Source organism: Anser cygnoides, chromosome Z, assembly GCF_040182565.1.
Source record: "Anser cygnoides isolate HZ-2024a breed goose chromosome Z, Taihu_goose_T2T_genome, whole genome shotgun sequence".
NCBI lineage: Eukaryota > Metazoa > Chordata > Aves > Anseriformes > Anatidae > Anser > Anser cygnoides.
The window spans coordinates 51,166,059-51,181,776 of NC_089912.1; the positions used below are offsets into that span (position 1 = coordinate 51,166,059).

The 15,718-nt window shown below is 36.8% G+C and overlaps 1 protein-coding gene and 1 long non-coding RNA gene across 12 annotated transcripts in view; one reads left to right on the forward strand and one right to left on the reverse strand.

Moving 5' to 3' along the window:
• Positions 1–15,718, forward strand: part of BNC2 (basonuclin zinc finger protein 2) — a 382,991-nt gene that overhangs the window by 132,983 nt on the left and 234,290 nt on the right. The gene's annotated exons all lie outside the window — the stretch shown is intronic.
• LOC136789135 (uncharacterized) overlaps positions 7,171–15,718 on the reverse strand; it is a 28,110-nt gene continuing 19,562 nt past the window's right edge. The window contains exons 2-3 of the long non-coding RNA XR_010827947.1: positions 10,914–11,012; positions 7,171–7,575 (exon numbers count right to left, since the gene is read on the reverse strand). This is a non-coding gene — a long non-coding RNA (uncharacterized lncRNA). The remainder of the gene's footprint in view (positions 7,576–10,913; positions 11,013–15,718) is intronic.

Here is a 15,718-nt window from a genome sequence, read left to right on the forward strand (position 1 = left end):
TAATTACATCGGCAAGAGTTAATAAAGAAAGCCAATGATGTTTAACTCTGCCAGGTTAGCCCAGAAAGTAGAGTAATGTATTTAAAATAAAACAAATTTTTATCAGTAAGGGTCAGAAGAATATGTAAGACAAAGGGAACTTCTTCCATCTTACATATGTCTACAGTCTGTGTGTACGTGTACATATATATAAATATATACATATATATACAGATATACGTGTACTTATATATACAGATTTTTTACTGATATAGATTATAGAGCTTTTGCTTTCTGAATTCTGCAGTTACAACTTGGTATAGTGTGTCTTAGCAGCAAACAGAAATACTTTACTTGACTGAAATCCTTTACATTATAAAGCAGATTGATAATTTCTCATTTGTCCATATACCTACCAGGAAATCTAGTTATATGACATTTTTCCTTTAAAGAATGTGACATTAGAAAAGCAAAAGAAATCCCCAAATAACCTATAATAAAATAAATCCTGTGTTATCTATTGCATAGGAAGTGTTAGGACACCTATGTTTGGCTGTATGCTTTATTTCTTTTGTTTGCATAAGAAGAGATAATTTTGTCAGATAAACAAGATGTTAATCTGATTAGTTTATTTTTATGATGGCTTGGTGTTCTTAAATAGTTAAATTGATAAGGCTTATGGAGGGTCATAAACGCAAAAAGCAGTCAACCATAAATGAATAAAATGGTTTATAAATGGAATCATTATTTAGAATTTTGGAAGCCCTCATTAATACCTTTCAAAAATTCTAAAGAATATGCATTTTGAGTATGTATTAGCTATTTGGAACCAAGTTGAGTACAAACTGTTTACTTACCTAAAGATATCAAGGATGTATGCTCATGTGATATATATATATATATATTTTTATGCAACTGTTTGTAAATGCTAAAATTAATTTCCTAAGTCAACTGCAGTACATTGTAACCCTTTCCTGCAAATTAGGATAAAGAAACCTTTTGAAATATCCTGTAAATAGTTTTCACATGTCATTCAAAGATGAGGTAGTTTGACAGAAGGGCTCATTTTATATTGTTAGCTATGAGTCAGACTTCAAAATAAAACAAAATTCTTTGATTTTTTTAAAAACAGAGGATACGATCGATTCATCTATAAGTATAATAATGTGGAAGTACAGCTGAAACTAGCACTAGCTCAGTTCAGAGCTAGCACTTCATGCATTCTGCAGTCACTTTCCTCAAGGTGCAAAATGGTAGAGAACCATTTTGTTTCAACTGCTATGTTCAGAAGAGAAAAAGTTGTGGTGGGAATGGCTGAGAATTTCAGAGACTGCTAAGCATTAATTGCTAAATGTGTTTTGGATTTCACAAAATAGTGGAGCTAGTGTAGAGATGTTGAGATTAAAAACAATACATTTAACATGATTTTTTTTTTAACTTCTTGGTACTTTGGAATATGCTGACTTTGGGCTTTTATATTTTGGTTTGCAAATGTAAAGTAGAAACTAAAGCTGTATGTTACTTTGATGCTTCTAGTAGTTGGGTCTTTAGAAAGAAAAAAAATTATTTTGAGTACAAACATATGCACACACACACACGTATGCATATATCTATATACCCACATTTATATACACATTTGTATATACATTTATATATACATGCATGTATATACTCATTGAATTATACTAGTGTAAGATCAAATGTAGACTTGTTTAAATCAGTTTAAATTCTGCTGTAACTAGGTTTAACTAAACCAGTAATTCACTGAATGATGGCTCAGAATCTGATCTGGTTTTGTAAGTTCACTGAGCTATGGTAATTAGCTACTTCCACTAACCACAACAACTATGAGGTGAAAATTTGTGAGCAAAAATCTCTTTCACAGGACTTTAATCATCCAGATTTTATTTCAGGTTCAAGGTGGGCAATAAATGCACATGAATTTAGGTATTATGGTCAAGCTGATATGCAACAATTTTTTAAGCCATAAAATCTATTATGTGTCTGAACTCAAAGCTAAATCTGCGTGAACATGGCTAGAACTTGTTTAAGTATATCTCCATTAGTGTTAGCACTGGATCCATTTTTTTGGTATATTCATATATTGATGCAACCTTCCTAATAAAGACAGATCTTTAAAGGTGATACTTACCTACTTTCTGTAGAAATATATTTGATTTGCAATAGTATGAAAATTTAGTCATTTTGACAATTCTTCCTTGATAGGTCTTGAGATATCACTTAAGGATGAATTTGTACCTGTATTTTGTTTGCGGTGAGCATACTGAGAGAAGTTAGTCTCAAGAAAATAGCTGAGAATTAACAGTTGTACAGTTCATAGGTGGCTTTAAGTGCATTCTTTATACACCACTGTCTCAAATGTAAGTCAATATTTCAGAATTAAAAAATAAAAATAAAAAAAAAATCAGTGACTTCTCATCACTTTTACATCTACATATTCTTCATGCTTCCAGATCTGTTAAAGATGTGGTTTTTTGTTGTATTTTGTTTTGTGGGTTTTCAGTATATTCTTTTACGCTTTGGTCAAAATTTTCCCAGCTCTTTTAAAAAACAGCAACCTTTTATTTTTCAGGTAGCTGGAAAAACAACAACAAAAACCCACAGCTTTGAACCTTGTTATGTAAATAATTCTTGTTAAGAAGTTCTTTCAAGGCCAGATTTGAAAAAAATTATTTGGATATTTGGGCTATGAGTAAGCAAAGCAGTTATGCATAGGGTGATGTTTCATGTGCTTAGAATTAAGCACTTGGCTTTTACATGAAGTCCACATTAGGGCAGACTGGAAAATGAGAAATAGAACAATGTGTGTATGTATCTACAAATAAACTTTGACAGTAAGATGCATATATATATATGTGTGTGTGTATATATTTCATGTTGATTTTGTGGCAATGTTGATAGTTAGCTTTGCTAGAAAGAAATGACCATCAGTCTCCATGCCCACAAAAATCTGTGGCAAAACAGACCCTGGTGAAGCCTAGTAATAAAATGTAAACTAGAGCGAGTGAATGTGACTTAATTTATTTTTCACTCTTTTTGTTCTTTACTCTTTCAGGGAAAAAAGATATTTTCAGGGGCCATGCATTTTTTATCTTGTGAGGACAAAATTCCTATAGCAGTTAACAAAAATTGTCTTTTATCATCTTGTAGCATTGTTTCCAAAATTGCCCCAAAATAGACTCTGTGTCTATTAAATTGTATATCAAATTTAGTTATTTTGGGGCTGCTTCTAGCTGTTTTCTTTTATCTTTAGGTAAGCACATAATCTCATCGTAAGCAATTGAGAATTACAGGGTAGTCCAGTTTGGACTAATAGGCAGACTCAGTAATATCCCTTCTTTTGTCCAGTATGTTTTCACTGGATTGCTCCGCTACCTTTTTAGACTCAGATATGAAGTGGAAGGCAGAAACACATACCACTGCATCTCTAGATGTGGACTGAGCCTGAACTTCCTGGGTACTTCAGTTGAAAAAGTGTTAATGCCACTTCCAGGCACTACTTTTTACCTGCACACGTCTACCCATCTCCACCCAATTTTATTAACAGGCCTGTAAAAACATGTTTAAAACAAATAAACAAGGTTCTCCAGGGAGTAGGCTGTATTTAACAAAGAGAGAGAAGCAAACAAACAGGTTGCTCCTCACTTGCAAACTGAAGAAGGACAATAAAACTTTAGGAAAGAAATGCACATAGTTCTTGACTTGATGTTGCATGTTTGATGATTTTTCACAGCAAAAGTGATGCATAAACACTGTCACCTGGTCAATATTATCTGTGCCGGGATAAGCAGGATAAGGACAATAAAATGTGCTAACAGTTGTGCTGATTCACAGAATAAAGCATACTCCTACTTTTTTGATGTCTGCTGTTACCTAGGAGTATAATACCAGGTTTATTATAAAATAACGTGTATTAACATTTAGTTTATTTATTTATTTAATCTTCCTCTCTACTGTAACACAGACATGAGAGCAACCACATAATACTCTCAAAAATGTAAATTACTAGTTTTTTTCAGTTGAAGTACTTTTTCTTCAGGAGCTCTTCTTCAACCTTTGTAGTTAAAATTTGAATTGTCAGGGCTTATGAATAGATCTCAGAACGAGAGAAATATTGGAATGGAAGAAGTATCAAATCTTACATATAGTTTGAAGATTCTCTGTGATCCACCCCAGAAATAGGTGCTGCTGAATGTAGTGTTTGTTGGGGAATTTTACTGCCTTTCTGCTCCATCCAACAGTATATTACCTCCTTAGTCTTTTGCTAAAAGTCCCATTTCTTTGGGACCATGCTCATGATGAAGATTTTAGATACAAACTAATTGCAAAGCACCAGTAAAATAGTTCTTTTCTGAGGCTTTGAAAAACATGTATAATAGAGAGGGAAGAGTTTTTAAATTAATTACTGTACTCATTGACAGGGGTGTGTGTTGGCAGTGTTCCTATTTCACATGAAGCAAATCACGTTCACTCTCTTTTCCTCCTCCATTCTCCACAACCAAATTCATGCCTTACCTACAAAGAAAACCACTTTGATTCATTGATCTCATTCCAAAGACTGTATTATTATGCTCTGCCCCAAACAACTTGTTAATTTAGTATTAGGATTTTACTGATATACTGTCCATTTCTTGGAAAGCTGCACTAGGACGGAAGACTGGTAATCATGTATTGAATTTTCTTACAAAATATGTTTTAAATTGTTGGTGAGAAAATATGGTTGTAGCATTTTATTTGAGAACAACATGAATGATAGCTCAAAATGTGGAAACTTTTGTAAATATGACTTTCAACAATGTATTTCTTAAAACAGTATCTCTTTGATCAGAGATTCTTTTTCCTCAGTGCTTTGTTTCTTGGGATTTTTCTTTTATTTTTTTCTCTTTTTTTCCAGGCTGCATCCTCTGGTGCAATTTTCATTTAGTAATGAAAACATAGTATACTGTATTGAAAATCTGTCCTTCCTGGTAGTTAGTGTATGGATATGCCAAGTGCCATTATACTGCTGACTTAAGTCATTTCTGCCAAAGTCTTTAAGCCCCACAGGTAACTGTACCTGAGTTCTTTGATCTGCACAGGTGCCTTCTCTGGTTATAGTATCTTTAATCTTAGAACTGAAGAAAACACTGCAAGCGTTAGCTTCTGTTTCAGAAATCCTTTTGGATCTTTCTCTTTCTGTGCTAGCTACATGAGTATCTGCTGATTCATCCTTACATTTGCTCTGCTTTTCTGAAAGCATGCCTTTCTGTCATGGCAGCAGTTCTGTGTGGGTCCAACAGGCCACAGCAGAAGCTTCCTAAGAAAAAAAAAAAAAAAAAAAGAGCGTCAGCTTGTAGTCTAGTGTATTTTAGGTATGGAACAAAAACTGCTAGGGGGAAAGTGCACACATTGCCTGTATGATGTAGGGAAACAATTGAAACGAAGACTATCCTCTCCTCATTTCCTGTACTTTTTGTTAAGTCTTTGTATCCAGACTCTTGACATCACCTGTGGGACTTCAGAACATGCTGTTGTTACTTGCCTAGGAGTCTTAGGAGTGCTTTCCAGCAGCTGTAAAGCCCCTCTGGAAATGTAGAGAAATTTCCACAATGGTAGTGACATTCCCACCCTTGGTGAATTGCCATCTGACCAGTACACCTCATGTTGCAGATATTTCCTTGATGGTCACTGGCATTGGCCTCCAAAGACTGAGTCTCATTTTTGTTTAGAAGAGGGATCTAGATCTGGACATTTTCTGTTACGGGCACCAGCCATTGAAGTCACTACTTCTCTACTTTTGGCCTACCTTTTCTACTCCTGGTCAGAAGAGCATCACTCCTAATTTCTACCATGGTCAGACCTTTGGTGCCCCTGGGCAGACTTGATATTGGAAGGTAGAGTTTGCCTATGTATGCCCATAACTGTATGAGGAAGGGAGCAGCAGAGGATTGAGCATATATATATATATATATATTTATATTTATATATATAATATATATTTTATTTGTATATATATATATATATATAATTTTATTTTTTTTCCTATAGCTCAGAATAAGTATTACCTAGAAAACACCTGCTGACATAAAAGGCTGTGCCCTCTGCCTTCCTCTTCATAATTTCCTGAGTGGGCGGCAGCAATAAAGGTCAGGAGGGATAAATGGGGAAAAGCCTTTATACGCTTGTTGTTCTATCTTTTGTTTCTGCTGATGATACACAAAGCAAGTTGTAAATAGCTCTTTCACACAGAGTTGTTATTCCTTTGAGAGAGATACACACAGTATCTGTGCTCTCAGCACTGCTGTGCCCCAGGGATTAGAGAGGGACACTTTAAAGACCCTTTTCATTCATTTCTGTATCTTTGACAGAAAGAAATTTAGCTTTGCATCAGACGAATGTCATCCAATCATTAAAGCTTGAACATTATTTCAAAAATTTTAGTAGCAGTCAGCACAGTATCAAACAATCTCAGACTATGAATTTGCATGACATACAGAATCCGAAGTGTTTGAGTCCTCATACACTGCCTGCCTTTTACACCATAACACAAGAATAAAAAGAACCAAAGGGGGAAAAAAAAAAAAAAGAAAAAAAAAAAGTAAGGTACAGATTGTATTTTAAATATGTTATTTTACAATGGAGTAATACAGGATTTAATTCAATTTATTCTTCTATCAGTCAAAGAAGGTTCGCAGACTTGGATAATATTAGAATTCATGAAGTGAAAGACACTAAATGCTTGTCTAATTATACTTGTTCTCAACCTGGTTCTAATATTTTTACCATTTGGGAATATAGATGACAAAACAGATTGTAGTGTACATTTCTGTATTAAACTTATCTGAGAATACATTTTAATTCCTGTGAGATAAACTTTCTCTGACATGTTTTTCTGTGACTTAAAATAAGTTCAGGGAGCCTCTGTGGGAACAGGTATCCATTTTCTCACATGTAGAGTACTATCTGTCTCCACTTGCTTACCTTCCCTAGTGCTTGAAATACACTTTTGGTTGTATTGTTAATTTTTGTGGTTTAAAATCAGTGAAGTCCTCTACTTTAAATACTGCTGTAAAATTTACTGTTTGCTACACTGGAGTTCTGCAGATATTAAGGGCCATTTTGGAAAATTCAGGTCTAGTCTGAACCTTAATGTGATGGATTTTTGCATATTATAACTAGAAGTGGAGAGAATCCAAGGAGTTTGAAGAGCTAATTTGCAGAATAGATCCAGAAATTACTTCGTGCTGTGTTGCTCTGCATATTGTTTTGGACGATTACAGTGATGATTATGAGTAGAAAAGCAAGATGGGACAGTGGGATGAAGTCTTTCATTTCTGATGCTCTATGAAGCACTTCGTGGTGGTTGGTGGGGAGATGATTATTAATGTGGTACTGGCTTTCTTCTTTGCTTTCTGCTGCTGAATAAATGATCATTTTCCTATTGACACTTTTCCACGTATGCAGGCCCTGCAGGATGTTAAGTAATTGCAGGTGGGAAGGGAGGTGCTCCACATGACCACAATTGGGAAGAGAAGCAGTCCACACAGCATGTTGTTTCTTAACATGTCATCCATGCTCCTGAGCTTCACGAGAATCCTTGAAACAGAAAAGAGAAAGAAAAGCTGGAATGTAAATGCAGAGGGATGTATGCCAGTTTAAGTAGGGTACTCTAGTTAAGGAAGAACGGGAACATATAGTAATGGAAAATGAGAAGTCACAGGGGTTGAGCTGGCCATGCTGAGTATGAAAGTAAAAGGTGACTGATGAAGAAAGATGACTTTAAAGGTTTGAAAAAGAGTAATGGTGAAAAGTCCCATGTACAAGGAACATTGCAAGTGGAAAGAAAAGGGCTGGTAACAGAACTGAGGACAGAGACCATGTCATTTGGTAGCTGCAGGTGTTAAAATATACTGACAGAATATACTTTCACTGGATTTAGATCCACTGGAAATTCAGATCTGAATGTGCTTTATAAAGAAAGACTTCATGGAGCCTTTCAAAGAATTCTGAAGACAAGAATGGCTATTTCAAATTAGATTTGGGTCTAAATGGGAAACTGAGAGCAGTGTTACAGTATTACTCTGCTTCCTAGAGAGAGTGACTGTTGGCTGCAGTATTCTGGCCCCCTGTCATTTAGAGAGCCCTGAGAAAGATAGTGACTATAAAAGTATGCATTACTAAGTAGCTAAGATAACCTGAGCACAGGGTAAAACCGTAATTTTCTGTCACTGTCACAGACTGAAGTGGCCATGGGATGGCAAAGTATAGGAGCTAGTGATTACATTGAAAACCACAACGGTCTTGTTATGAAGAGAACATAACTTGTGACTCTGAGGCTGTGGTAGCTGATTACATAAGAAAAATAGCAACCTCATATGAAAGTCTGTGGCTCGTTTAGAAAAATTAAAAAATAAAATAAAAAAATCCTAATGTTAGTAATTACAGTTAATAGTAAATCTAATAGATGTTTCTGAAGCCTTGAAGAAGATACCACTTCTGCATTCTATATGGAAATTTTAAGTCCTATGAGTGCTTCCTTTCAAACGCAAAAGTTTGCTTGTCTTCTGGAAAGTCGATACTTGTGCTAGATGAAAGAGGTTGGTTGTGGCTGCCACATCTTACTCGGTGGTGGTACCCATGATATTTCAAACACTGTAGTTCTCCATTCTTTGGGAACATTCTTGGATTTTCAGTGCCGACTTTCCAAAATAAAAAGACTTTCATGTGAAGCACTGTCTCTATATCCACTTATTGGAGATTTTTTTGATAGTTGTGAAGTGGATTTTTAAGAGAGCTTTGAATCCTGGAGAGTGCAGGTGTTTGAACACTGGCACATTTGTGTAGTATAGCCTTCAGTCCATCACAAAGGCAACTGTAATGCCAGAATACTGCAACTGTGTATCAGGTCACTACTGCTTTTTAGTCCATCTGAGGTTAAGAGTTCAATAATAAACTCATGTTTTACGTAGGGGAAGCATAAACATTCATATAGGACCTAGTACTATGTTTTAGCCTTCTTATCAAATTCCATTTCTGCTTTCATTTTGTTGTGATAGCCCTGGAATGCCTTTATGTCCTTCATCCATTGCCATCTCTGTGTAGTCTTAGTGTCCATGTCTCTGCCATAGACTATCTCCTAATCTGATTGAGACATATTACCCTTTTTCTGGTGCCTTCCTAAAGATGTGCTCATTTTTCTAGGCCTACAAGCTCCAAAAAAGTATCATTACATAGCAGTACACAAGGAAGTTGTCTGAAGAAATTCTCCCTTCAGTTTCACAGTGTAAATTGTCTTTTGGTATTTGTCTTCCACACTTTTAAATTCTTTCAACCAGAACTGATGCCACAGGTGTCTTACACAGTTGATATTTGAAAAACAATGGCTCTGAGGAAAAAGGATTTCTTGCTTTCAGGATTTTATTTTATGTTATTTTTAAGGCATAATGTCTCAACAAAAGTCTGTTCCCACTTTGTTTTTCAGAGTAAGGACTTACCAATTTATCTGTCATATTGCAAAATCCTCCCTCCAGGTGGGACTAAAATATTTTTCAGACCACTCCATTTTTCTCTAGTGACTTCTGCTCAAAAATCCTTCTGGTGAGGGCAGAAGATTCTTATTTCTTCCTTACAGATTTGATTTTAAATCTCTTGAATACCCTAAACATCCTGTTTCAACAGTTTTTGACAATGCCTTAGTGTAAATATTATCCTGCAAAGGCATTTTTTACATACAAATTTGAATTCTTGCCAAAAAATAGTATATATGTATATTAGCAGTCAATGGCAGAAATAATTGTTTGTAGGAAAAAGTTTTAAACTGTGTTAATGGTGGCATTAAAAGTGTGTTTTATTTAAAAGCAGTAGTATACCTAGCACTATATGAACAAATATTAGATGGGCCCCTCCTGTAACTACTCATAACCTAAACAGATGTTCGGAGTGACCCAGATGTGAAACACTCATGGTGGCCCTGGGATGATTGTCTCTCTGAGCATTAAAATTGTACTTTTAATGATAGGACAGAGACATCTTTTCGTAGGTGGCTTAAGGTTTTTGTGCTTCACAGAAGCAATTAGTTTCTTTAAAGAAAGTGGAATGCAGTGAATGCAACTGCCCAGGTGTGAAAAAGGATGTGAAAGAAAGTCTGAAGACAAGGGCTGGGTAAATAGACAAGAGAGGAGGAAGGCTATGGGCTTCAGGGAGCAGAATGAAAGGAATATGATGGGGAACAGAAATGTAGCCAGGAGCAGAGTTGTTCAGAGCCTTGAAGTTTAGGATGAAGAGCCTGGACTTGAATCAGCTTCCTTTACCTTCCACATCAAAGAAGGGAGTGACATGATCCAGGCAATAGGTGAGAAATCCCTTATGCTACAAGTTTCATGGTACATTAATAGGAGACGTACTTACAAAGCTGAAGCATTTAAGAGGGAAAAAGATAGTGCGAACAAAATGGTCTATAGATAAGGAATATTAATTTGATGTTCAAGCTGCACTTTAGTTAGCAGCTGTCTTTTGGTTGGCACTGCTTTTATGGTACAAACATACCTGCACAGTAATCTTTACCCAGAATGTCCAGTGAAGAAACAAGGCCACATGGCATTGATATTGTGAGATGAGAAAGCATACAATAAATCAGCTTTGTGACTATGGCTTGTTCCCTTGGTAGTTGTATGCTCAGAATTAGGACAGGTCAGCCATGGAAAAATGGAAATGTTCTTCATTTTTGTTTTAGCAGTCAGGAGATGTTGGTCACTGGCATTTTTATTTATTTTTTTTTAGTTGCATGCAGCTTGAATAATGTAAGGTGTCTCAGCTTGTAGTAGTGTGTCTTGTAGTGGAGAGATCCAAATTAGCTTATGTGCCAAAAGCAGCCCAGCTGCAGGTTCACTAAGCTCTGTGTGGGCTGTTTTTTCCTCAAGAGAAAAATAAGTTACCTCAGTTTGAAGGCAGAACTCAATACTTCAGAGTTGTTCAAGATCATTTTCATTGCCCAAGTTCTTTTTCTTCTAGCTTTACTATCACCACATGGCAACCTGCAATGTAGAAAACCCCAACAGTAATTTTAAAAGATGACTCAAGATGATGGTAAGGGAAGTACAGATTTGAGAAGCATCAAACTGGATTTTTTTTTTTTGAATATATATGTTGCATTGTTAATATTCAGGATTTGCAGGGAGTGTGTGGAAGATTTTCTTAAACAAAATTTGAGCTGGTGGTGCTGATTGGGTTAGAAGGGAGAAGAAAGAGTAGGCTGGAATCCTTTTTTTTTCCCCTGCACATGTGTTGACTTTGGCTAGTGAGCATTGCATGTTGGGTCTGCAACAGCTGAAAACTGCCAGTGTTTTGGCTAAAAAAATCCAAGATGCTTCCAGTGTCGAAAGAGGTATGACTGTTTCCCTTGACCAGAAATCGGCACTTTTTGAAGGCTTTATATGTTTTATATGACCCTGTCTTTTTCCCTTTCTGCTTGATATTTTTGTGAAGCAAGCAAGCAAGCAAGGTGGAAAAAACAAACAGACAAAACCCCACAACTAATTGCCACGCATTTAGTCAACTAAAATCTATTTGATTTTGTAAAACTTCAGATATGAGAGAGTGCCCTCACCCCGTTGTCCAGGCAGTGATGAAGAGAGGGGTTGTTCGTAATGGATTTAAAGCGGGCCCTAAAGAGCCCATACTTGCTTATATACGTATTTATAAAGAATGTACTTTTGGTGGTTTAGCAACTGAAAGGCAGCTACTCTCCATGCAGCTCCATCACTCCCCCTCCTCAGAAGGACAGGGGGAGAAAATACAGTGGAAAAAAAAAAAAAAGACAAGCTCATGGGTTGATATAATGAGCAGTTTAACTAAAGGAAAAGGGGAAAAAAGAAAAAAGAAAAAAGAAAAAAAAAGCAAGGGCCATGTGAAAGCAAAAGAAGAAGACAATTATTAGACAATTATTCTCTGCTTTCCATCAGCAAGCAAAGCCCAGCCACATCTTGGGAAGCAGGGCCTCTGTGCATGCAGTGGCTACTTGGGAGGCCAATGCTTTCACAATGAGTTCCTCCTCCTCCGTGAGTTACACGACATGGCATACCCCTGTGGTGGGTTTAGGTCAGCTGCCCTGGTGATGTCCCATCCACACCTCTTGCCCTCCCCAGCCTGTTGGCTCTGGGGCGGGTGTTGTAGAGCCAGCCTTGGTGCTGTGCCAGCACTGCTCAGCCAAGATTTTGGGGCGATAACAACACTGGTCTTGCTACACTGCAGAGCACAGCACTACCTGGTCTGCTGTGGGGAACGTGAACTCCATCCCAGCCAGAGCCAGAACAACACTCGAGGCCCTATTTGCTTTCCTCAGTGGCCAAGGAGAGCTTGGAGAGGATGCCATAGTGGCCAAGGGGTTGGTGTTCCTCACCATTTCCACAGTAGATCAGTGAGTAGTGTGATGTGTGTATATATGTTAGTACATTACTGTGCATGCACATTGTGTTTTCTTGATGCATAAAAACAAGCATGAACCTGAAATGCAAGCAGAACAGCAAGCTTTCAACATTCAGTAAAGTTCACTTCTAACTTAAGTAGTACCATTGCCATCTTTCCAACAAGTATCTGGTAGAGCACTAGTTTGTTAATATTTAGAGAGTGTGTTGAAGATGGAAAGCTCTTTTTAAGTGTTGAATATTGCCACTGTAATTCATCTGTTACAGTTATTTGTGACTTTAAGGAAAACTGGTTGGTGGGAGATAGCAGCTGTATGTTCCTTTTGTAATCCCGTATACACCGTGCTTTTCAGTGTGATGTATTTTTTTCTTATGCTTCATTCCCTTTTTGCTTTGAATTTCTCAGAACTCAGTGTTTCTGATAGCAAAGGCACACTTCTCCAGCCCAGCTAATGCATGGTGTAACACCCTTGCTCATTCAGCCCACCTTTCCATTGCTACTGACACAACTGTTTATGGGGCTCTGCTATAAACCAGATCTCTGGAATGATCTGAGGTGAAATCGCCTTTTTTGATGTTTTGGAAACCATTTTCTGAGCTAACTCATCCCTGGGGTTATCTTTTGTGATCTTGAAGTATTAGAGCAGAGTTAAACCTGTTTCTGAAGCTGCCGATATTACCAAGAATAATGATTCATGTAAATTTACTCTCTGAAGCCTATATTCTCAGTTGTAGTGAGAGGGAGATAGCTCAAAGCATAAATGAGACAGGTAAAGCCAGAATCTGATATATACCTAATTGTTAGAGGAAAATGGAACAAAAGCTAAATCAGCAGAAAGATTTCAGTTACATAAACGGAATGCACAGGAAAAAAAATAATTAAATGCTATGTGCCCATGGTGCACAGCAAACAGCGTGGTTCCCTGTACTGTTGCCATTGGTGTGGCAGTTTCACAGTTCTCCCCTGGTACCCCACTGTATTTGCTTATAAAGTGAGACGTCCTGATATGCATGTACTGATGGAGTATCCTAAAGCAGCCCCACTCCTCTGCCCCTCCTTTCTGCTTGCCTGCAGTTCTGGAACTTGAAACTTTCATGTGCTGTGGAGCATATAAAGAAAAAAGGTTGTCCTTAATATAAAGTTTGGATGGAACATGTGCAACACTACATACTTTATTTACATATAAACAGATATCTCTCTGTCCATCTGTCTGCCTATCTACCCATATATATCTTCATAGGCATAGCGTTATAGTTTTTGTTGCTTTTTTTTTTTTGCCTTTTTTTTTTCTCCAGTCAAAATACACTTATTACATTTTGCTGCTGTTTACAGCTCCTATGGTTAAACTAAAAAGTGTTACTTAAAAACAATTTTGCATGCCAGTTGGACCTGATAAATGCCACTGTTGAGGTTTCTTGATGTAAATATCAAGGCAACATTTTACTCCCAGCTTATACATAGTATCTTGTGATATTTGAGATGTATGAGGTCCTTCCTTGTATGAGTGGGTTTTTTCCCTTTTTTTTCCCAGAGAGTGCAAGTGCAAATTTCCATAAAATTTAAATAAGGTGTTTCCTGTAATAATGAATAATCGTGGCTGCTCTGGTCTGCATTGTAATTAACCATGATCAGACTTGTTTGGAGGAGATACTGTTCCTGTTATAATTTGACAGGCTACTGTGATTTTGCCAGATTAAACAACCTGCAGCATTTACTTGCGGATTCACAGGGACAAGATGTGCTCCTGCTGCAGCAGCTTCTTCTTAAAAGCAGCAGAAGAATGAATTGAAAGCAAGCTGTGAAGGGCCATCAGTCATACCAGTCATACCAGTGAATATGAACCTATTTAATTTTTGTAGGTGGTAGGGACTCTTTCCCTAGCAATTTTCACAATGTTGTACAATATGACAAAATCTTACATTGTGTCTCAGGAAGGGCAAAATGATCTTTATATTTTTGTTTACCAGATATTTCTGTGGGGTAAATAGAATCTCTCTGGGAAAAAAAAAAAAGGCAAAACAAAAACAAACAAACAACAATAACAACAACAACAACAAACACAACCCCAAACCCAGAACTATGGAAGAACTGTAAAAAATAGCACTAAAAACTACTGTCTAAAGAAACAGCAAGTGACCTTGTGCTCAAACACAGACGCGGTATGCTGTAGAGTGATCTCTATGGACTTGGTAGCATTGTATCTGGCCACTTGGTCAGCCTCTGTCTCTCTCCCTTTTTGGATTAAGAACTGTTCAAAACATTACTGTCTAGTTACTGTGGTGTCTTTCATTTAGATTCTGTTTATTGACTAAACCACAAGGATTCCTGCCCAAAGTACCAGGCAGCCTACGCTTGAATGATTTTGATTTTCTAACATCAGCCCTGGGGTTTATTTGAAAAATGTACATACACTGCAGCTTTAACAAGTCAAGCGATTGCATGATTTTGACCATGGAGTAAAGTATATCTGAAGATCATTAAATTTAGGGGAGGGATAAGGGGGGAATAAATGTAGTAGTCATTGTACCAGCACTGTGCATGTGTGACACATGGTTTTTGTCTTTTCATCTTCCACAAGAGCCAGAAAGTTTCCTGCCGTTCTCTTTCCAGCTATTGACAAATGATTGCCAGATGTGAGATCTTTGCAGTGCTCTTTCCCCTTCACAAACCTGCAGTGATGGGATATTCGATTCTCCCTTGCCCATTTCATCTCCTTTCCACATCTGCCAGGGACACACAGGCAATACATCCCTACATGAGAGTTTAAAGTTTATTCAGCTCCTTCACTCCTTCCAATAAAACATTCAGACAACAGAATGAAGTCCATGTGACTCTCCATAAATCTCGGTGCATTTTAAAGTAAGGTGTTGGGTTTTTTTGTTTGTTTGCTTTTTGGTTTAAATTGTATGCATTTAGGAAAGTCTGTTTTATTTGTGTGTATTTTAAGTATAAACTTATACACACATATATATGTATGTGTATATAGAAAAGGTAAAGTACGTTTGAAACTGTTCAGGAGTTCCTGTCGTCACATTATATGAATCTCATCTCCTGAAAACAAAGCATAACACTTTACAGAATCATCTGCTAAAGTGACTGCAATGAGTAACTAAAGGAATATGAATGATGGCTATTGTGCTGTGAAACTGTTTTTAAAACACTTTTAAAAAAATAATTGAAAAAAAACAAGCCTGTGACAGATTATAGATGATGTGTCACCCCTGCCATTCTGCTAGTCTTGCTATTGGATTTTTAGGAAAATTCTGAAGAGACTTTCCTTTTAATATTCTAAGAGAGGAACTAATTTTCATGGTAA